The sequence below is a fragment of the Hypanus sabinus genome, chromosome 6 (assembly GCF_030144855.1).
Source record: "Hypanus sabinus isolate sHypSab1 chromosome 6, sHypSab1.hap1, whole genome shotgun sequence".
NCBI classification, from domain to species: Eukaryota; Metazoa; Chordata; class Chondrichthyes; order Myliobatiformes; family Dasyatidae; genus Hypanus; species Hypanus sabinus.
The window spans coordinates 105,864,225-105,887,738 of NC_082711.1; positions in this window are offsets into that span (position 1 = coordinate 105,864,225).

Here is a 23,514-nt window from a genome sequence, read left to right on the forward strand (position 1 = left end):
GCCATGTAGACCTGACACAGTGTGGAGTCTTTTCTGATTTCCCTTTGGACCATCTCTGCTATACTAGGGAGACTTAAGATTTGCATTAGTAACTTGTAATTTTTTAATTGGCTTACCTCCATTATGTCCTAAGTTTAGAGAAAATAAGAAGTCAAGCATTTGATAAATCCTTTAAATTTAAACAAACCTGGCAACCTTTTATTCAATATTTTCATATAGTTTGATTTATTTCTCTTCCAGTTACTTTGTAGAAACTTTGGATTTGATCAGAAAGTTTCTCTTTTTTTCCTGCTTTTACTCTCAGTATGGGCTGCCCAGTTCTATATTTTCTTATTTTTTGTTTAGTGGGTTTTTATGTATATAAAAATTATAAAAGTTCCTTTATCTTTTTTCTTCTTTTCATGAAATGATAAGAGGAGAATTGGTTATCTTATTTTTTATTATATACTGTAAGATTAATACTATGTACATTCTTGATAATGTTTATTTTACCTTTCTTATGAATTGTTATCGATATATGTACTTTTTTAATTAATAAAAAGATTGATAAAGAAAGGAAGAATTGTAATTTTTTTCAGGTATTTTATTTCCAAGGGTAAACTGGACAATCCAGAAACATTTCCATGATTAGTTGTCCTCTTGAATTTGATCTTGTAATTGTGTCCTTCAAGAAACAAAGTCCATCTCTGTATTTGTGCTGCTGCTGTTAGTGGAACATGCTTCTGTGGATTGAAAATTGACCCCAATGAACCCTTCTGTTTCTGGGAAGGAGTTTCTAATTCTGAGCCAGGTGTTCAATACTTCCTTGCCAACATCAACTCTGCTCAGATTGTGGTGTTGTTTTCCATAGAGGATCACGCTCTTCCATTGATTAACTTTTACTTCAATAGTGATGATTTCATGTATCTATTTAGTCTGGCTTTGTGTACATGACACTTTTGTTGGAAATAATTCAGAAGATGTGTAGCTCAGGTGGTTGGATTATTCTCTGATCTTGGCCATTTACTTGCAAACATTTCATCAACATCTGTTAATGCTATGCAATAGGTTATTGTGTGTAGTTCTTCAAGTGTTTCAAGTTTTCCTAAATATTGTGGTAATAAAGTACTGTTGAGAGTATTACCAAATTTTGTAAATTTTGGTAATGTGTTTCATTATGGCAATCAGCAATGTAGAGTCCTTTTTTTGACTTAGTGCTCATGTGTTCTGTTAGTGTGATGCTAAACGTTAGGATAATTTTGTCTGTAAACTCAGTTTCATCATCAGAATTCTGTGGAGGCTCTGTATCTGTGTTGTTGCTATTACTATTAGGTTGTGGTGCAGTTGTTGAAATAATTCAATTTTCATCAGTGCTTCAGGGGGTGGTATCTTCATTATTTTATTGTATAGCATTGTCATGGTCTTCAGGTTTCTTTTTTACAGTTCTTATGCAACTTCATTTTTTATTAGGTTCAACATGTCTATAGGGATCACTCTATGTTGATCTGCTATTCGTTGTACATTTACTTGCATGGAGGGATTTTGTGATATAAACTGGTGAAGTCTTACCCTGTATCCTGTCATGTTAGTCTCAAGTTCTATTACTTGGCAATGTACAAACTTTATGAATGTGTTTACTTCTAATGATCATTTCATATGGGTCTTTCTTCTCTTAACTGCTTGAGTGGCCTCAGTTGTATGTGGACTGCTCCCCTGAGAAACACTTCTGTTTGGTAGATTTTTGTAAGCCTTGAGGTAAAATCTGTCCAGAGTTTTCCCTTTATCAATGTATAATTTATTTTCTTTGCTTGTGGTTATTCCAAATACTTATGTTTCATATTTATCCATTGGTTTTATTGAGTTCTGCTGCTCTGTTTCATATTCTACTAGTTCTGTTGCATCTTTCTATATGTTTAATGTTCTGCACTTATCTACTCCAACGTTCATGTTTATATCTTCAGAAAATAGTTCTATTATTTCAGCTAATTGCTTTAGCTTTACTGATGAAAGAGTGTAGCTTTTGTTGTTATACTCACTAGTTTTTGGTAGTCAACTTAACAATGTGAAAGATTAATTAGAATCAGTCAATATTTTAACAGCCTTTGGCTTAACAGCCTGTCTTTTTTTCTATAAGCTTGAGAAACTTAGGTGAGGAGTACAGATAGGGTGAATGCACACAGCCTTTTCCCCAGAGTTAGGGAATCAAGAAGGTTTATGGTAGGAGGGGAGAGACTAATAGGAACCTAAGGGGCAACTTCTTTACCCAGAGGTGGTCCGTATATGGAATCAACTGCCAGAGGATGTGGTAGAGGCAGGTATTTTAACAATATTGAAAAGACATGTGAACATGTTCAAAGCACATTTATTATCAAAGCATGTATATTATATATAGCCCTGAGATTAGTGTCCCTTACAGGTCACCACAAATTAAGAAACCCAACAGAACCCGTTAAAAAAAAACTGTCAAACACCCAATGCATGGATAGGAAAAGTTTAGAGGAATATCCAACAAGTTGTTTCAATTACAACAAGCTTAGATAGGCATATTGGTCGGCATTGAGATGAGCAGTTAGCTTCTGTACAGTTCGCCTTATGAGTCAGCAAGTATACAGCATCTAGGTGAGAGAGAGTGAACCAGATTTAGATTTCAGGAATATATGAATGAACCAGCCTCTTTTACATTCATAACACACCTTAATGGGCCTTGAGTATCCCTGTTTAAACTGGAGGTAGACAGGTTTGATTATAGCTTCATTATAAAGGAAATTACAATGGCATGAGAGGGGAACTGGCTGAAGTTGACTGGAAGGAGACATTTGCAGGAAGGATAGCAGAGCAGCAATGGCTGGAGTTTCTGTGGAAAATGAAGGAAGTACAAGACAGATATATTCCAAATAAGAAGAAATTTTTGATGGGAAGAAGGACACTACCATGGCTGGCAAGTGAAGTCAGAGCCAAAGCAGAAGCAAAAGAGAAAGCATACGAGGAAGCCAAAGCTAGTGGGAAGATAGAGGATTGGAAAGCTTTTAAATACGCAGAAGGAAACTAAGAAGGTCAATAGTAAGGAAAAGATGAATTATGAGAGGAAGCTAGCAACTAATATCAAAGAAGATATAAAAGCTTTTTTAAGTATATAAAAGGTAAAAGATAGTCAAGGGTAGTGTTAGGGAGCACTATAGCAGAGAAACAGGCTCTTTGTCCCATCCAGTCCTTGGTGAACTGTTAAGCTGCCTTTAGTTCCATTGACCCACACCTGGACCATGCCCTCCATACACCCCCATCCCTCACCATCCATGTATTTATCCAAGCTTCTCTGAAATGTTGAAATCAAACCCACATCCACTGGCAGCTCATTCCATACCTTCACCAATTTCTGAATGAAGAAGTTCCTCTTCACATTCCACTTGAGCATTTCACCTTTCACCCTTAACCCATGACCTCAGGTTCTAGTCTCACCAACCTCTCTCTTTAGTCCCTTCTTAAATATACATTCCATCTTAACAAAGACTTCCTTGTATTCAGTAATTTCTTAGAAACAACTTTAAAACCTGATGTGTAGCTCTCAGTGCCCGAAGAGGTGTCTGTGGCTTGCCCCAACTTAAACGTCGATGTTATTTTCCTGCTGCGTCTGATTATAGCGTCCTGTTAGTCCAACGCACTTGCCAGTTGAAGCACGATCTGCCGAAAGCCGGTGATGGCATTGACACAGTGGGCCAAGGTGCACTAATGGCTTTTCCGGGAAGAGTTAGCCGGCTGCATTGTGTTTCCTTGTGTTCTGGATCTCCACACAAGCACACCGCAGAGCGGAAGCATAGAATGTTCTGTAGGTCGCAGGCATTCAATGATGCCTGAAGTGAGTGCCTTAGATACTGTATGTTGTGGCTGTACCTCTACATATCAAATAAATAAAGGCACACACTCGGAGGGGAAGTTAACTTTTATATTCACCTTGCAGAGAGAGGAACAAATCAATGTGCGTGGGCAAGGTATTTGTCAGTAATTAGTACTAAGAGGAGTCATTGCACTGAAAGAAATAGATCTGTATACTACACTTCCTCTCCCTTTAGATTAATTAATGTAACATAAAACTGTATAGAAACATAGAAAATAGGTTCAGGAGTAGGCCATTCAGCCCTTTGAGCCTGCACCGCCATTCAGTATGATCATTGCTGATCATCCAACTCAGAACCCTGTACCTGCTTTCTCTCCATTCCCCCGATCCCTTTAGCTACAAGGGCCATATCTAACTTCCTCTTAAATATAGCCAATGAACCGGCCTCAACTGTTTCCTGTGGCAGAGAATTCCACAGATTCACCACTCTCTGTGTGAAGAAGTTTTTCCTCATCTTGGTCCTAAAAGGCTTCCCCTTTATCCTTAAACTGAGACCCCTCGTTCTGGACTTCCCCAACATCGGAAACAATCTTCCTGTATCTAGCCTGTCCAATCCCTTTAGAATTTTATAAGTTTCAATAAGATCCCCCCTCAATCTTCTAAATTCCATTGAGTATAAGCCTAGTAGATCCAGTCTTTCTTCATATGAAAGTCCTGCCATCCCAGGAGTCAATCTGGTGAACCTTCTCTGTACTCCCTCTATGGCAAGAATGTCTTTCCTCAGATTAGGGGACCAAAACTGCACACAATACTCTAGGTGCGGTCTCATCAAGACCTTGTACAACTGTAGTAGAACCTCCCTGCTCCTGTACTCAAATCCTTTTGCTGTGAATGCCAACATACCATTTGCCTTTTTCACCGCCTGCTGTACCTGCATGCCCACCTTCAATGACTGGTGTGCAATGACACCCAGGTCTCATTGCATCTCCCCTTTTCCTAATCGGCCACCGTTCAGATAATAATCTATTTTCCTGTTCTTGCAACTAAAGCGCATAACCTCACATTTATCCACATTAAATTGCATCTGCCTTTAATTTGCCCACTCACCTAACCTATCCAAGTCACCCTGCATCCTCTTAGCATCCTCCTCACAGCTAACACCGCCACCCAGCTTCGTGTCATCCGCAAACTTGGAGATGCTGCATTTAATTCCCTCATCTAAATCAATAATATATATTGTAAACAACTGGGGTCCTAGCACTGAGCCTTGTGGTATCCCACTAGTCACTGCCTGCCATTCTGAAAAGGTCCCGTTTACTCCCATTCTTTGCTTCCTGTCTGCCAACTAATTCTCTATCCACATCAATACCATACCCCCAATACTGTGTGCTTTAAGTTTGCACACTAATCTCCTGTGTGGGACCTTGTCAAAAGCCTTTTGAAAATCTAAATATACCACATCCACTGGCTCTCCCCTATCCACTCTACTAGTTACATCTTCAAAAAATTCTATAAGATTCGTCAGACATGATTTTCCTTTCACTAATCCATGTTGACTTTGTCCGATGATTTCACCTCTTTCCAAATGTGCTGCTTTCACATCTTTGATAACTGACTCTAACATTTTCCCCACCACCGATATCAGACTAACTGGTCTATAATTCCCCGGTTTCTCTCTCCCTCCTTTTTCTAAAAGTGGGGTTACGTTAGCCACCCTCCAATCCTCAGGAACTAATCCAGAATCTAAGGAGTTTTGAAAAATTATCACTAATGCATCCACTATTTCTTGGGCTGCTTCCTTAAGCACTCTGGGATGCAGACCATCTGGCCCTGGGGATTTATCTGCCTTTAATCCCTTCAGTTTACCTAACACCACTTCCCTACTAACATGTATTTCCCTCAGTTCCTCCATCTCACTAGACCCTCGGTCCCTTACTATTTCCAGAAGATTATTTATGTCCTCCTTAGTGAAGACAGAACCAAAGTAGTTATTCAATTGGTCTGCCATGTCTTTGTTTCCTATTTTCAATTCACCTGTTTCTGACTGTAAAGGATCTACATTTGTCTTGACCAATCTTTTTCTTTTCACATATCTATAAAAGCTTTTACAGTCAGATTTTATGTTCCCTGCCAGCTTTCTCTCATAATCTTTTTCCCCTCTCCTAATTAAGCCCTTTGTCCTCCTGCTGGTCTCCGAATTTCTCCCAGTCCTCAGGTGTGCTGCTTTTTTTTGCTAAATTATATGTTTCTTCTTTGAACTTGATACTATCCCTAATTTCCCTTGTCAGCCATGGGTGCACTACCTTCCCTGGTTTATTCTTTTGCCAAACTGGGATGAACAATTGTTGTAGTTCATCCGTGCGATCTTTAAATGCTTGCCATTGCATATCCACCGTCAACCCTTTAAGTATCATTTGCCAGTCTACCTTAGCTAATTCACGTCTCATTCCTTCAATGTTACCCTTCTTTAAGGTCAGAACTTTTGTTTCTGAATTAATTATGTCACTCTCCATCTTAATGAAGAATTCCACCATATTATGGTCACTCTTACCCAAGGGGCCTCGCACAACAAGATTGCTAACTAATCCTTCCTCATTGCTCAATACCCAATCTAGAATGGCCTGCTCTTTAGTTGGTTCCTCGACATGTTGGTTCAGAAAACCATCCCGCATACATTCCAAGAAATCCTCTTCCTCAGCACCCTTACCAATTTGGTTCACCCAATCTATATGTAGATTGAAGTCACCCATTATAACTACTGTTCCTTTATTGCACGCATTTCTAATTTCCTGTTTAATGCCATCCCCAACCTCACTACTACTGTTAGGTGGCCTGTACACAACTCCCACCAACGTTTTCTGTCCCTTAGTTGTTATGCAGCTCTACCCATATTGATTCCACATCCTCCAGGCTAATGTCCTTTCTCCTCTCTAACCAGCAATGCTACCCCACCTCCTTTTCTTTCCTATCTATCCCTCCTGAATATTGAATATCCCTGGATGTTGAGCTCCCATCCTTGGTCACCCTGGAGCCATGTCTCTGTGATTCCAACTATATCATATTCATTAATAACTATCTGCACATTCAATTCATCCACCTTGTTACGAATGCTCCTCGCATTGACACACAAAGCCTTCAGGCTTGTTTTTACAACACTCTTAGCCCTTATACAATTATGTTGAAAAGTGCTCCTTTTGCTTTTTGCCCTGGATTTGCCTGCCTGCCACTTTTACTTTTCACCTTACTACTTTTTGCGTCTACCCTCATTTTACACCCCTCTGTCTCTCTGCACTTGTTCCCATCCTCTTGCCACATTAGTTTAAAGCCTCCTGAACAGCAGTAGCAAATGCTCCCCCTGGGACATTGGTTCCAGTCCAGCCTAGGTGCAGACCGTCCTGTTTATACCGATCCCATTTCCCCCAAAACTGGTTCCAATGCCCCAGAAATTTGCATCCCTCCCCCTTGCACCATTTTTCAAGCCACGTATCCATCTGAAATATCCTCCTATTTCTACTCTGACTAGCACTTGGCACTGGTAGTAATCTAGAGATTATTACCTTTGTGGTCCTACTTTTTAGTTTATCTCCTAACTCCCTAAATTCACATTATAGGACCTCATCCTGTTTTTTACCTATATTGTTGGTACCTATGTGCACCACGACCACTGGCTGTTCACCCTCCCATTCCAGAATGTCCTGCAGCCGCTCAGAGACATCCTTGACCCTCGCACCAGGGAGGCAACATACCATCCTGAAGTCTCGTTTGTGGTCGCAGAAACGCCTATCTATTCCCCTTACAATCGAATCCCCTATCACTATTGCTCTCCCACTCCTTTTCCTTCCCTCCTGTGCCACAGAGCCACCCATGGTGCAATGAACTCGGCTGCTGCTGCCTTCCCCTGATGAGACATCTCCCCCAACAGTATCCAAAACAGTATGTCTGTTTAGGAGGGAGATGACCCCAGGGGACTCCTGCACTACCTGCCTACTGCTGCGCTGTCAAGTGGCCACCCCTTCCCTTTCTGCCTGTGTAGCCTTTACCTGCAGTGTGGCCAACTCACTGAACGTGCTATTCACGACCTTCTCAGCATCGCGGATGCTCCAGTATGAATCCAATCGCAGCTCCAGATGCTCAATGCGGTCTGCCAGAAGCTGCAGTTGGACACACTTCCTGCACACATAGTCGTCAGGGACACTGGAAGTATCCCTGATTTCCCACATGCTGCAGGATGAACAAACCACGGGGCCGATCTCAGCTGCCATGACCTACCCAATACTTGCCTCAACTTTTGAAACTTTCTCCTTTGAAAGGAACTTACCCGACCTTACCTCACTTGGAGTGAAGCTTGTTCTCTGCCTCTTCTCGTCGAAGCTTCTTGAGTCAAAGCCTCAAATCTCCACTGCTTTTATGTAGCAAACATTTAACAGACCATGTTCAAATAAGCTCAAAACAGTGTTTGCTTGATTTTTTAAAAACACAACAGTCCATGACTAACTTCACTATGTTAAAGATCCAGTCTTCTTGGTGGCACTCTGTTTCTTTCAAGATAGTGCCTCTGGACCTGTGGAGTGGCATCAGGTTTGGCCAGTGTCTTTTCAAAGGCAGCTTCCTCAGTTGCAGGTGTCATGTTGCTTTAAGTGACATGATCATCACTGAGAGGTAAGTCCAATGGGTGCAATGAGTCTACTTTGTTGGATGCAGATGACTCAGGTGTGTTTTTCGGTTGAGCACGCAGTATCTGGTCCTCATGATATCTCCATGTATGATCTCCAACATCCACTGTGTACATCAGTGGGTCTAGTTTTTGTAGCTGTCCTACCAGGTGTCCAATAGACTCTTCAGTAATCAGACACTAGGATTTTCTGTCCAAACTCGAAGCTGCTCACTGATTCAGTTGGTAACTGGCTGAACTGTTTATTCTGCACTTCCCTCCATAGATCTGGTTCCAGGGGGTCTATGTGAGATTTCAGATTCCTGCCCATGAACAGGATTGTTGGTGCTTCATTTGTCATCAAATGAACAGAGTTCCGATACATGAAAAGGAAGTCGTACACCTAGTGCTGAAGAGAAATATCCTTCTTCCTCACCGCTTTAAAGAACTTCGTGAATGTTTAGATATACCTTTCAGCTAACTCATTCATTGCTGGGTGGGTGGTGAGGAGCTGACTTGGAATGTCTGATGCCATTATTGATCATGAACAGTCTGAATTCTTCTGACATGTAGTCCATTGTCAAGACCCTTCATCCTGATTGTGCCCAAGACCCTTCATCCTGATTGTGCCCAAGTGTTCCTCATGCAGACTCTCACACTCTGGTGCGCATTTTAGAGAGAACCACTACACAAGATCCCATACATCAGGGTTCTTTGACATACAGACAAATGGTCTCGTCTCACTGAGAACTCTGGAAGCACAGGATTGCCATAAGCTGGCCATCCTTGTATGGTGATATCATAGAGTTCTAATAATGTCAGGTCATTCATTGTTTCTTTTTGTACAGGCAGTCCCCGGGTTACATACGAGTTCTGTTCCTGAGTCCGTTTTCGAGTCGGGTTTGTACGTAAGTCGGAATAAGTACATCCGGTATTATTTAGTGTCAGTTAGTCAAACGATTGTCTTAGTATATAGTATATATTTTACCTTTCTATGCATATAAAACACTTAAGAAACATATGTATTCCAATAATTAAACCACTGCTTTGCTTAGTAATAATTGTAGCTTTCATCAGGACAGGGCCTTTCACATGCTCCATTATTCCCACTTTATCCTTTAAAATTGTTCCGATCATTGACCGACTGTAGCCTAACACTTTTCCAATGACCGATGGCGTTTCAGCTCTTTCCAAACACTTTATTTTTTCCATTTTATTTTCAATCGCGTTCGCTTCCCATCAATGGAACAGAAACACTGCAGGCGGCGTGTCCTGATCTCCGCTGGCTCCCGAGGTCCGCTGGGTCCTAAGGACCACTGCACTAAAATACCCCGGTCCGAAAGTCCACCGCACTGAGACAGGTTAAATGGGACAAATGGGAGCTGTGCTGGGTTTGGGTACTGTATTTGATCCTCCACAATATTCCACATGGGAATTTAAACTGGAGGTGGCAGTGTCTTTTTTTACAAGGTTGAGTTGCGCGCTCGATATTAACCCGCCATGGTTGGTACGGGAGTCACTGGATCGACATCAACCCGGCACAGGAGCAATTTATACTGGAACAGTCCTTGGTGAGTATTGATTATGAGGAACTTCTTGCTTGACTCCTCCATCTCCATTTCCAGGTAGGCTGTGATAAGTCAATCTTTGAAAACCTCTCCCCCCCACTCACTTGCCAAAGATTCAAAAATGTCTCTATTCACAGCAGGGGATACTGCACAGTATGCAGCACAGGGTTGATGATCACTTTGAAGTCCATGCAAATGTATACAAATCCGGCAATCTGGCCTTCCCTTTCTTAATCACGGGGACAATGGGTGCGGCCCAATTGTGCCACTCATTCTTGGACAGAATGCCAGACACCTCCAAAGTCTAAAGTTTAACATCCACTTTAGGACATAGTGTGTAAGGAACTGGATGTGTTTTATGGAATCTTAGTGTTGCTGCTTCATCCAGTTCGATTCTAGCCTTCATGCCTTTGAGTTTACTTCTCATAAGCTCTTTAAACACCTTTTCATTAGCATTAAGCAGCTGACAGTCTCTGCTTAGTGGTATCAGTTGCCTGTTGATGACACATTCAGAGCTTTGATTGTTTGCCAGTCTAGTTAGATTTATCTCAACCATTCACATCCAAAAAGTACTGGCCCTCCACTTTTCAATACATAAATCTCTAACTGCTGTGTTAGCCTCCATACATCACATTCACTTTCAGTTTGCCTTTGGGGAGACCCTGTTTCAGTTGTGTAGGTCTTTTAGCATCACCAAGGTCTTTTTTAATGATAGCTTAGTAAATAGTCTGTTGTACTCAGCAGCTGAAATTTCAAACAAAGCTGACCCTGCATCCAGCTCTATTTTTAGTTTTACACCAGACTCATCTGTTGTGGTCTATATGATCTTTCCTCTCACTGTCTCTCTCCCTTCCTCCGAATTCTGTCTTCTCGTAACTTTCAGCGCAGTTGGTGATATTTGTTGACATTCAGATTCGTGCTCATCGCCAATCTGTTGTGTCTGTACACGACTACATATCAAATAAATAAAGATACACACTCGGAGGTAAAGTTAACTTCTATATTCATTTTGCAGAGAGAGCATCAAGTCAATGTGTATGGGTAAGTTATTAGTGAATAATTAGTGCTAAGGGGAGTCACTGAGCTCAATAAATAGACCTATACACTACAAGAAACACCTTATATCTGGCTTGAGCCTTGCATGTCATAGCTGAGAGAGCTACCACTATTGTTATAGTATTGTGTTCACTTGTGTAAAATAAGCTGTTCTCTCAGGAGGATCTCTGTTGGTGGTCTTTAAGTGGCTATGGACACCGATGTGGGATCCACATATTCTGGAGCAGTGTGGATATGAGTAAGTGGTGGCTTGGTACTGTTTGGGTCTTTTGGTTGTTCAGTCTCTCCTTTTGCAGTTGGTCTTTGTATAGTGCAAGTCAACTCTCAAGTAACGTAGCTCCCTCTAGAGCAGATTTTCTCCAGGTGTATCTATTGAGAACAATGTCTTTCCAGTTTTTAGATGAAATGTTGAAGATCTTCAAGCTGATTTTGATGTTATTTTTGAAGTGTTTCCTTTGCCCATCAGGGACTTGATGACCTTTCTTCAACTCGAAGTAAAGGATCTGTTTCTGCAGACGTGAGTTAGGTATGCAGATGACAGGAACTAGCCATCGGAGTTGGTGTTGCTTTATCGTGGTGGAGATGCTGATCATGTTGGTCTCCTCCAGTGTGCCTGTGTTAGTGCATCTGTCCTTGCAGCTGATCCTCAAAATGTTTCCTAAGGCTGTTTGGTAGTATTGTTCTAGGGCTTTCTGATGTGTACTATAGGGGATCCATTATTCAGTTCCATACAGTAATGTAGGAAGATGACTGCTCTATAGACCAAACTTTTGTGGTCTTCTTTTTGTTAATCTTGGATAGGATCCACTACCACTACTCAGGTGTACTGAGGCATAAGGTAAGCAAATGGATATTGTTAACTTCATTTTAAATAATGTTTGTGTTTCAATTAAATTAAACCAGTTAAAGGTGTTTTAGGAAAAATTTTCCTTGATAATTAATCTTTTTTTCTAAATATACTGTATATTTCCCGGTTGTTTCTAAATGGCCTTGATCACCAGTAACTTTTGGAGGAATTCACAAGTCTTTTGACAAGACTAGGGAAGCCAAGGACACAAGAGATTCTGCAGATGTTAAAAATCTTGAGCAATACACACAGAATGCTGGAGGTCAGGCAGCAACTTTGAAGGGAAATGAACAGTTGGCATTTTGATCCTGAGACCTTACATCTGGTCCTATCAAACCCAGGGACCTTCAGAAGATTGAGGGGTGCCCTAATTGAAACTTAATGCATTTTTAAATGTCTCCATAGAGTGGATGTGGAAAGGATACTTCATATGGTGGGACAAGCTAGGACCAGAGGGTGCAGCCTCAGAATAGAGGGGCATCCTTTCAGAATGGAGCTAAGGAGAGTGGTGAATCTGTAGAATTCTTTGCACCAACGTGGCTGTGGAGACCATGTCTTTATACATATGGAAGGTAGAGGTTGATATATTCTTGACTGGTCAGTGCATGAAGGGTTTCGGGGAGAGGGAAGAAGATTGGGGCTGAGAGGGAAATGGATCAGCCATGATGAAATGGTGGAGAAGACTCAATGGGCCAAATGACCTAATTCTGCTTCTATATCTTATGGAAACAAGAGGACAATAGTAGGGAAATGCTAGACACTTGCATTGTGTTCTCCCTGCCCTATGCACTGCAGTGTGGAAGTGTGTAATGCTGTTTGCACTCTGTATGGTATGGTGTAAACATAACTTAATTAGTACGTGGAATAATGATAACCTGAATTTAGTTTACAGGTTGAATGTGGTGGATGAGGAAAATTGAAATAATACAATTAATGCTGAAATATCAGGCAGAGTAAAAAAAAATCCAATTTGCATTTGATATTACTGAGTTCATCAGAATTGGAGGTGCATTTTCATACCTTGCATGGATCTGTTTTCAAGCAGGGCAGCTAATTCTCTGAAACGTTTTATGCAAAAAATTAAAAGTGTTCTTGTCAATTTTCTGAAGCATGTCCTGGGCACCAAGGGTTCATTAGCACAAGCTATGAAGATTCATTTTGCCAAATTTCCATTAGAGTTTGACACTTTCTTCCACATTGTCATACTCATATGATATGCAGATTAAGATGAAAGGAACTAGACATCTTTACTCAGTGTGAACCTGCATCTATTTAAAAAAACCTGTCCTATTAACTGATCCACGCTTTCTTGTTTCAGTGTCACGTTGGTGGAAAATGGTGTTTCTGAAGAAGGAAATGTCCAAATTGAACAGAAGTAGACTGCAAGCTAAAAGTGACTGCTACTGGAGTTATTACCTGTCTGTCGCATGGCATGTTTTGTGTCTTCAAACCTCAGGAATACCTACACAAATGTGCTTGCTCCCTGTCTTACTGATAAGGGTCACAGCTAAAATGAGTTCCAGCTATTATGTCAGATCTCCGTCTGGGCACAAATTCAGAATTCAGCTGCCTGGGATTTGGTAATTACCAGCTGCCCAGTTATTCCAACACAATAGAAAATAGGTAATAGGTTTGGCCATCATCATATTGCAATATGAGGGACAATTATTGCACTCATAGGGCTGATAAATTAACTCTTGGTTCAAGGAATATTATTTCTGCATCAGAATCATTTTATAAATTAAGTGCAACCCTCTCACCAGGGCTCGTATCCAAACTTGGCTTATTAGCTAACTTCACTAACAGCCACGTGACTCAGGGGTGAGAAAACTACCTTTCATAAATAACATACATCAAGGGTCGATATGATTTGGGGTTCAGCTAAAGAGGAAAGTTAGGATGTTCCAATTAAGGAATATTTATTGCAGGGAATGCTGTATAACTACCGTTCATACACAATTATCAGTCACGAAGGAATGACAGATCGTACACTGGCATAAAATTATAAAGGAAGTATATTTATAAAGTTTTCAGCTTTATCAAACAATCAACAGGAAAAGAAAAGAAAGATAAAAGGGCCCATTACAGTTAAACCAGTCCAAATGTGCGCATAAACGTTGGAGCTTGTTTCTGAAGTAGTGGGGATACTTTGCTTACTCAGGTGCTGAACCCATGTTCTGCATGAAGGACACCTGCCACAGTTTGAACTTCCCTTGAAGATTTCAAATGAACTAGCTAACCCAGGAGTATTAGCACTCCCTCGTTTGAACCATTCATCTGCACAAGGCGCTATTTACAAAAGGGTCCAATCACAAACAGGAGGGAATCTGCAGACGCTGGAAATCCAAGCCACATACGCAATATGCTGGAGGAATCCAGCAGGCCAGGCAGCATCTATGGAAAAAAGTAGTGTCGACGTTATGTGCTGAGACACCGACTGTACTCTTACAATCTAGTCTCTCCTTCAGGTGGGGTCCTCCGAGCACCTTGCCCTGTGCTCTCTCCTCACAAAAGTTATGACAGTTACCAAGCCAACCCCGATTGGTTTTTCAACTCAGGATATTCCTGAGTTGAACAACATGACTCCTTATCTTTAGCTAAAGCCAAAACACTCTTGCTAGCAGGACACACTGCTTTAAACAAAACTGCTAAATTAAAAATACTTCACAGCGTAGCAGTAGAATTCTTACGCAGGGCATTTCATGGGTAAATGGTGATGGTATATAAGGGGAAAGGAATGCTTTGAGGCTTAGTGATATATGCGAGAAGCAATGAGATGGAGATCAGTCCCATGTGTGTTACTTTTTTTCTAACATGAGATCTGAGAAAAGATTTGCTTTTGTATGATACCCTTTATGGTTTGTAGACAACAGATGCAATCTCACTCCTCTCCAATCAGTGTTGGACCATCTGGACAATAACAACATCTGCATTAGGCTGCTGTGTATTAATTTCAGCTCAAAGTTCAACACCTTCATACCCACAGCACCAAGCAACAAGCTCCAAAATCTGAGCCTCTGCAACTGGATCCTTGATTTCCTCATTGGGAGATTACAGTCAGTGCAGATCAAAAATACCATCTCCTCCTTACTGAAAATCAACACTGGCGCGCCTCAAGGACGTGTGCTTCGTCCACTAATCTATTCTCTCTACACCCATTACTGTATGGCTACGCACAATTCAAATGGCATCTATGTGTTTGTCAATAATACAACCTTGTTAACAGAATTTCAGATGGTGACCAGGAGGCGTTTAGGAGTGACATAGATCAGCTGGTTGAGTGGTGTCGAAACAACAACTTCACAATCAGTGTCAGTAAGACCAAGGAATTAATTGTAGACTTAGGACAGGGTAACTTAAGGGAACAGCTACTAGCCTTTATTGAGAGATCACTTCTCTGAAAATCTACCCTGGATCTAACATACTGATTCAGTTACAAAGAATGCACAACAGTGGCTCTATATCATTTGGAGTTTGAAGAGATTTGTATGTCACCAAAGACTCTAGCAAAATTCTATAGATTTACTTTGGAAAGCATTCTAACTGGTTACGTAACCCAACACAAGAGATTCTCCAGATGCCAGAGATCCAGAACAATACACATAAGATGCTGGAGGAACTCGGCAGGTCAAGCAGCATCTATGAAAATGAATAAACAGTTGTTGTTTCGGATCAAGATCCTCCTTCAGGACTGGAAAGGAAGGAAGTCAGAATAAAATGGTGGGGGAAGGGGAAAGAGGACTAGCTAGAAGGTGTTAGGTGAATACAGGTCAGTAGGAGAGGTAAAGGGATTGAGAAGAAGGAACTTGATAGGACAGAAGAGAGGGCAATAGGAGAAAGAGGAGGGGCAAGAGGGGGAGGTGAGAAGAGGTTAGATGCAGAGTGGGAAATGAAAGAAGAGGAATGCAGAGGGAATATTAATTACCAGAAGAAAAAAATTGATGCTCATGTCAACGGTTTGGAGGCCACCCAGATGGAATATGAAGTATTGCATCACCATCTGATATGGAGGGGCCACTATGCAGTATCGGAAAAAGCTGCAGAAAGCTGCTAACTCAGCCCAGCTTCACCATAGGTACTCACTTACCCAGCATCTTCAAAGTGCAATGCCCTTGGTCAGGACAACAATTGGTAACTGGTCTCTTACAGTTAAATAGGTATGCTCCAGTATTCAATTGGATTATGCCCTGATATGCATCTCAATATTTATCCTTTTTATAGCTTCATCTTAACAAATCTAATGAGCTCTGATTTATAAACTATAATTATTCAAGCATTAAACCTACTGAATTTTGTTATGCTTGCTTTCTTGAAGGTAAGCGTGTGCCATCCTACCCCTAGTATGTCAAAAGGAAAAGTTTGCTTCAGTACTGGTAAAACTGAAAGTGATCTGGAAACTCTTGTGGAGTTATCAATCAGCATATCAAATCATTGTAGAGTACCAATTAATTAACAGAGCAATGGATTTCAGAATAAAGATTAGTGAAACTCTATATCTGTGGTAATACTTATTTGATGCAATTACTTTCAGTCTGTCAATAAACATGCATCAGGTAAAGGGTTGTGAAGAAGTTCTTTCCTCCTAAACCGAGCAAACAGTTTATTAATTGTGGTAAGTTGCATCAGTCTACCTCTACTTCCCTGTTGTAGGAAGCACAGTATACAGCTACTATGTTAATAACTCAACAATCTGCTCCTGAAATCGTGATGAGAGATAAGCATCGACCAGGACACCAGAGATAGCTGTCATTCTCTTCCTTACAGCAATTACACTTAAGAACTTGTTCATTGGTTGTCAAATGTTTTTGGACACTCTAAAATGGATGCAAAAGGTGCTAAATAAATAAAAATGTTTCTTTTAAAATTGAATGACATGAGGGTTGTTCTCTTTGTTAAGGTAGATTACTGCTGTATTATCAAGACCTTAAGGTATTTGTTAATGACAGCTTTGCATCTCTATCTAAGAGGGCATACAAGGTCCTTGGATTAGTATCTCATAGAAAGTATGGTACACCTGTCAACAGAGAACTGACTCAGCATTGTCAGTCTGGATATTTGTGCATGGATTCCTGGAATGTGGCCTGAATCCAGGACCCTAATAGAAAGAGGGATTTTGAAGATCCAGCTATCGAGATCAACACTAATCTTCTGGTCTATAAATCAAAAGTCCTCCCCCCTTGCTAAGTGGGGCAGAGTCATGGATGACATACAACATTCATATAAAATCCCACAAAACTTGCTATCACAGATGCCTCTGAAAACTTCTGAGTTTTAGCTGGAAGGACAGGTATACTAACTCCACCATCCCAGAGGAATCTAACATTAACTCCATGGCCACAATCATGACTGAACACTAATTGTGATGGGTCAGCCACATTACCCAATACCTGACTCCTCCCTCCCTAAACAACTGCTGTTCGATTAACTCCTGGAGGGAAGATAAAGCAGTTCAAAGACAATATCATGACCTACCTGAGGAAGTGCCACATCAACCTGAATGGATGGGAGAAATTAGCACAAGATAGGAAAAGCTGGAGAAGAACTATCTGTGAGAGGACAGCCCAACTTGAATAATACCTCCACTGTGTCACTGAGACTAAGTGGCTTCAACATAAGCGGAGACTGAGAAAGGCCCAATCAGCAACATCCACCACCACTTCTAGACCCACAAGTGAGCAGATCAACCACAAGGAGAAGAATCATACTCAACTATGGGTGATCGCTGCTGCTGCTGATGCTATAATCAGTGTGGTAATGAATGTACCTTCTTATCATATCTGTGCTGAATCTCCAACAGATACCTACCTTTCATTCTTCTGCGTCCCACTCTCTAGGACAACTATACCCCCAATCAAACCAACGTTGTCACAGGCTTCCAAGACCCAGGTCTCAAACTTAAACCATCCAAATCTCCACTGGACTTACCAGGTTATCTCCTTAATATCCCCATGATCAATCTCTATGCCTGCCCCTTCAACACTTCCTACATCACTTGCTGATCATTAGTCCAATCCTATTCCCACTCTTCAGTCTTGTCCCAATCCCAATCTCTCCAACCAAGTCAGAACACATGCCTGATTCCTTTGACCAGCTCTGTCCCAACCTGGTCACGGCAGAGACTTGTCATGAATCCTGTGGGCCCGTGCACTTGTATTTGTTCATTGCTGTGTCATCTAGAGTCGTTAATCTCTCATGCTTTTTGTTTAATCTTGTCAAGTTTATTTTAACTGGCTCAGGTTTTTGGTGTACTGTAATCCCAATTCGTGCTTATCACGGTGTGTGTTTGGAGAATGATTCATCTCGCAGTGTCGCTCACTTGCGTCGCCAGTGCTCTGCTGGAATTCCTATGAATAAACTCTTGTTTCTATCTCTATTGGGAGTCTGTCATTCATCCACACCTGGGTTCAGTCATCTGTAAGCACACACCGTGGTAAGATGCCTGAAAGAAGAGATTCTGCAGAGACTGGAAATCTTGAGCAAAATGGATCAACACCCTTATGAATGGTCTTGGCCCAAAACTTAAGCTGCTTATTTCCACCCACAGATGCTGCCTGACCTGCTGAGCTCCCCCAGCACGTTGAGTGACAGACGCCTAAGCCCTCGTTCAACTTGGTCTGCCAATCTCTGTGCTGCTCCTGATCCCTGTTCACCTCCTCCCTGTGGTTTCCATCCACATGCTCATAAGGAGCGAGGATATGTGAACTACACACTGGCTGCACCAGAGCTCTGAATCGTCTGGCCATTGGGTCTGTGAGGTAATAGTATTACCCACTGCAGGCGCCATCCCAAAAAGCAGCACTCGGAAGGGATACATAACTCCAAATGGGAAACTATTGGGGAGCTCAATGTTCCCAACTCTCAGCATCTTGGGTCCCTCAGAGTCTCCAGAGAGAGTGTTTATACTGCCTTTGAACCAGGTACTTTACCTTTCTGTGACAGACTATATCAGTCCAGTCCACAACATTATTTTCTCCAGAGTGTTCTTAAAAGATGTGATACATGAACAAAAAAAAATTGAATTCTCACATTATGCTTCATTAGCTCTGGAGATGTACCTTTAAATTCTGTGACACTCTGCTGAAGGTTGGTATTTTATCATGAACATTTGTTCATTATGTGCTGTGTCATAGGACATGGGCGATCATGGTCTTTCCAAGATTTTTCTACAGGAGTGGTTTGCCATTGCCTTCTTCTGGGCAATGTCTTCACAAGATGGGTGAATCCAGCCATTATCAACACTCTTCAGAGATTGTCTGTCTGGCATCAGTGGTTGCATAACCAGGACTTGTGATCTGCACCGGCTGCTCATACGACCATCCACCACCTGCTCCCATGGCTCTGATCGGGAAGCTAAGACCTTGCCCAAGGGTGACTTGCAGGCTACTAAGGGAAGGCGCACCTTACACCTTCTTTGGTAGAGACGCATCTCCATCCCTCCACCCAACTATGTTACCATGACAAAAGTTTGGATTTCTGTGCAGAACAGTGAAATGCTGAACAACTTTGGTTCTATTTCATGGATGTTGGCAAAATACAAAGTAATCCTGTTAACTAGCAAATGAAATTTTATCATCCTGTCATTGTCAAGAGGTACCTACCGCTTTCCACACTTCTTCCTTAGATCATTAGTTTTGCTTCTCATCGAGATTTATGTCATGCTTTTCACTATAATCAGAAGCTGTAGCCAGAAAGCCATTTCAGGAAGACTGAACAACATGTAATGATCATTATTGGAGTGGCAGAAAAGAAGGTGCATATTGTTTGAAGCTGGCCAAAGATTACTTCCGAGAACCATGGGGGAATTGAAGGTTCAGATGTTACTTTTCATAACAGTGTTCATGGAGAAACTATCCCAAGATACCTAGACATCATCAGTCCATACCTAATTTATCATAGATTGGAGATAAAGGTCTCAACTGTCTATCCGGTGCATTTAATTTTAACTGTATGGCTATAGAGTCTCATGGGTAATTTCTGCAGTAAATTCCATCACTTTCCAGACATCCATCTCGCAGCTCAGGTGCAGGTAACATCGATTCCTCTTCACCCTCTGCAGATGAGCACCCAATTGTTTTGAAGAAACTACTTTAGCCTTCCTCCATCTCAGTCAGCCTCTTGAAGGCTCATTGAAGATTGATGTTACAGCTCCATGTTGCCTAACAGTTGAATCCTGTCATTTCTCACTGTTGCTTCTTGTAATCCATTTTATGACATGCTTTAGTAGTTCATGGTTTTGCTTTTTTTTATATATACTGAAATTTCTTTAGCTGTGAAATATGAATAGAAACATGTTTTCACATCAAAAATGTATACTCACCTCACATTCATAGCCCATGGTTGCAGAAAGCACTCAGAAGTGTACAGTTAAGGAGAAATTTATCAGCTTGTTTCAGTGAAAGACGTTCCTCTGCAGGGAATGTTACATGTCTTCATTGTACTTTTGACAGAAGCACTATATCCCGAACTTCCAAGAGTTTCAACAGAACAGGCAGAGCTTTAAGGGAATTCTTAGCTAAATGACTTTAAGCTGTATGTGGTGCTGAGGCAAGTGAAGAGGGAATTGAAAATGGAAAGTGTTACATATTGGCTGAGGAAAAACATCATAGATTTATATAGTGCTTACAAGTGGCAAAGCACAGTAAAATGATTTCTCAGGAGAGATGTTAGACAAGATTACCCTTTGTTTAAGATTTCATTTATCTACTTCCTTCATTCAGGATTTTAGTCATTAGTTCAAAAATTAGTTACAAACTATGTTTGTATTAAAGAGTAATACAATCTGGAATATCACTGAGACCCAAGCAGGAATATTAACATATTAAAGGTGGTATGAAAATATTATAATGGACAGTGAAGATATTCCAAGCTATGATAAATTTATATCTTATACTGTGAATTACAAGCACAGAATTTGTACTGCCATATATCCTTCCACAATTAAATTAACTTCAGCAACACTTGCTAGCCTGTTCTTGAGTTTATGAGAAAAGGTATAGTGAAACACAGGAGATTCTGCATCTGCTGACAAATACAGAAACACACAATATGATGGCAGAACATAGGACTAATGAAAGGTCTCAGCCCAAGACATCAGCTCCATAGATGCTGCCTGACCTGCTCAGTTCCTCCAGTTGCGTGTTGCTTAAGGATACTTAATTTGTTTTAGCCTGGAGAAATTTATGTTCTTGCTGTTGAACATTTAAAGAGAGGTATCTTTGATAATCTACCCATTATCACAAACTCTGAGATGTGAAGAGATAAGAGTAGGCTGTTACTAGTTCACTGATGGGCCAAGATGGGCTTCACATTGGTTAATATATGTAAAATGACACTGTGAAATGTGTGAGTGTGCAAATACAATGGTGGTAAGTTGGATAATGAGTTTGTGAATACGCAAGAGGATTTTGCAGTGAACAGAGGGCCTCACACATGCATATTTTGTTATGATTTATTTAGCACAGTGGAAAGAGACTGTAAGACCGGACTAATTAAATCATCAAAGGCTTGATGTTCTGTAATGCAACTGATTTTGAACCATAATTCATGGATAACTCATGGGTATCTTAGGGTTTCAGAAGAATGTAGATTTTAGATGGAGGACATTGAAGTCTAAGGTGAGATCATAGCTTAGCACAAGAATATTAGAAATAACATGTTTAGCCATTACTTGCCCTGATGTTTACTCTGCCATTGAAATAAGATCATGACAGATCTTTAACCTCAGTACTCCTTTTCTTCATTAATCTCAGATTCCTTGGTTCCATTAATATCTACAACTCTTTTGATCTCTGTCTCTGAATATGATTAATGACTGAGCTTTCACAACCCATTTGGGAGGAAAATTACAAAGATTCACAACTCTATAGATGAAGATATTTCTCCTCCTCTTTCTCTTGTGTGACTGATTCTATTTTGACACTTTGGTAACTCCATCCTGGATCTCCCTTGCCAACTCAATATGCTTCAGTGAGTTCACATCTCATTCTTCTAAACTCCCTCTCGACAGCCTGCTTAACTTCTCATCTCACAATAACATGGCTTGGATGAATGTAGAGCATATAGCATAATGCAGCACAGGAACAGGCTCTTTGGCCCAAAGTGCTGTGCTGAACTAACTAAACCAGTAATTAAATACCTTACTAAGCTAATCCCTTCTGACTTCACGACACCCGTATCCCTCAACTCTCAGCACTTACCGAAGAATGTGCTGGAATTGGAGAGGGTCCAGAGGAGGTTTATGAGAATATTCCTGGGAATTAAAAGATTAATGTATGGGGAATCTTTAAAGGTTTTGGGCCTGTACTCACTGGACTTTAGAAAAATAAGATAGATCTCACTGAAGCCTATTGAATATGGAAATGCTGAGACAGAGTGCACATGGAGAGGTTATTTCCAGTAGTCAGAGAGTCTAAGACCAGAGTGCATGGCCTCAGAATAGAAGAACTTCACTTTAGAATAGAGATGAGGAGGAATTTCTTTATCCAGAGGATGGTAAATCCTTGGAATTCATTGCCACTGACGGCTGTGGTGGCAAAGTCATTAGATACTGTATATTTAAATCAGAGGTTGATAGGTTCTTGATTTGTAAGGCAATCTAAGGTTACAAGAGAAGGCAGGAGAATGGAGTTGAGGGGGAAAATAAATCAGACTTGATCGAATAGCAGAACCGACTCAATTTGCCAAATGGCCTAATTCTGATGGTCTTAGGGACATCATGTTGTTCACTTGAAATGTTTTATAACTTACTGTGATCTGGGAAAATTTCCCCATGTTGGCCTTTGGCTTATAGATAATGATGATGCTTGGGAGCCAGTCACAAGGACCATGGATGGATTATTGATTGATAGATACAGCATGATAACAGGCTCTTCTAGCCCAATGAGCTGGTGCTGCCCAATTGCACCCATGCGACCAGTTAACTTACTAACCCAAATGTCTTTGTAATGTGGGTGGATATCAGTGCACCAGGAGGAAACTCACACAGTCACAGGCAAAATGTACAAACTCTTTACAAAAAGCAGCAAAATTGAACCCCAGTTGCTGCTGCGGTAACAGTGCTCCACCAACCACTACACTATGGTGCCATGTTGGGCAATGTAGAAAGAGGAGTGCTCTTGGGAGTTTAAAAACGTTGAATTACTAGAAGTGACTCGATATGAGGTTACAAGTTAAACTACGGACAGTATTTACCATCGATTATGGACAGCCAGCTTGGGAAGTGATGCCCCAGCTTTTGAGATTTCCTGTTTTGTTTGTGTTCTGCTGTCAATACTGTCCTGGGCCATGTACCTTAGCAATTAGACATAAAGCAATGCAGAGGTGCTTCCAGCTGGCATGAATTTGCAACAACCTTGACAATTGCTGCTTTTTGTTCAGTTCACACAATGACTGTGATTGCTCAAGAGCCAGAAAAAAGTGCACATGGTTGTCTGATTTTTAAAAATGGGGTATCTCAATGAAGCCACCGGGAAAAGAATAGACTGGATGGATTAGTAGGGATTGTTTGGAGTCTGATAGGATTTTGAGGAGACACAGAGCACAGCTGAATTTATATCACTGCATGTAACAGGAATGAATCAAT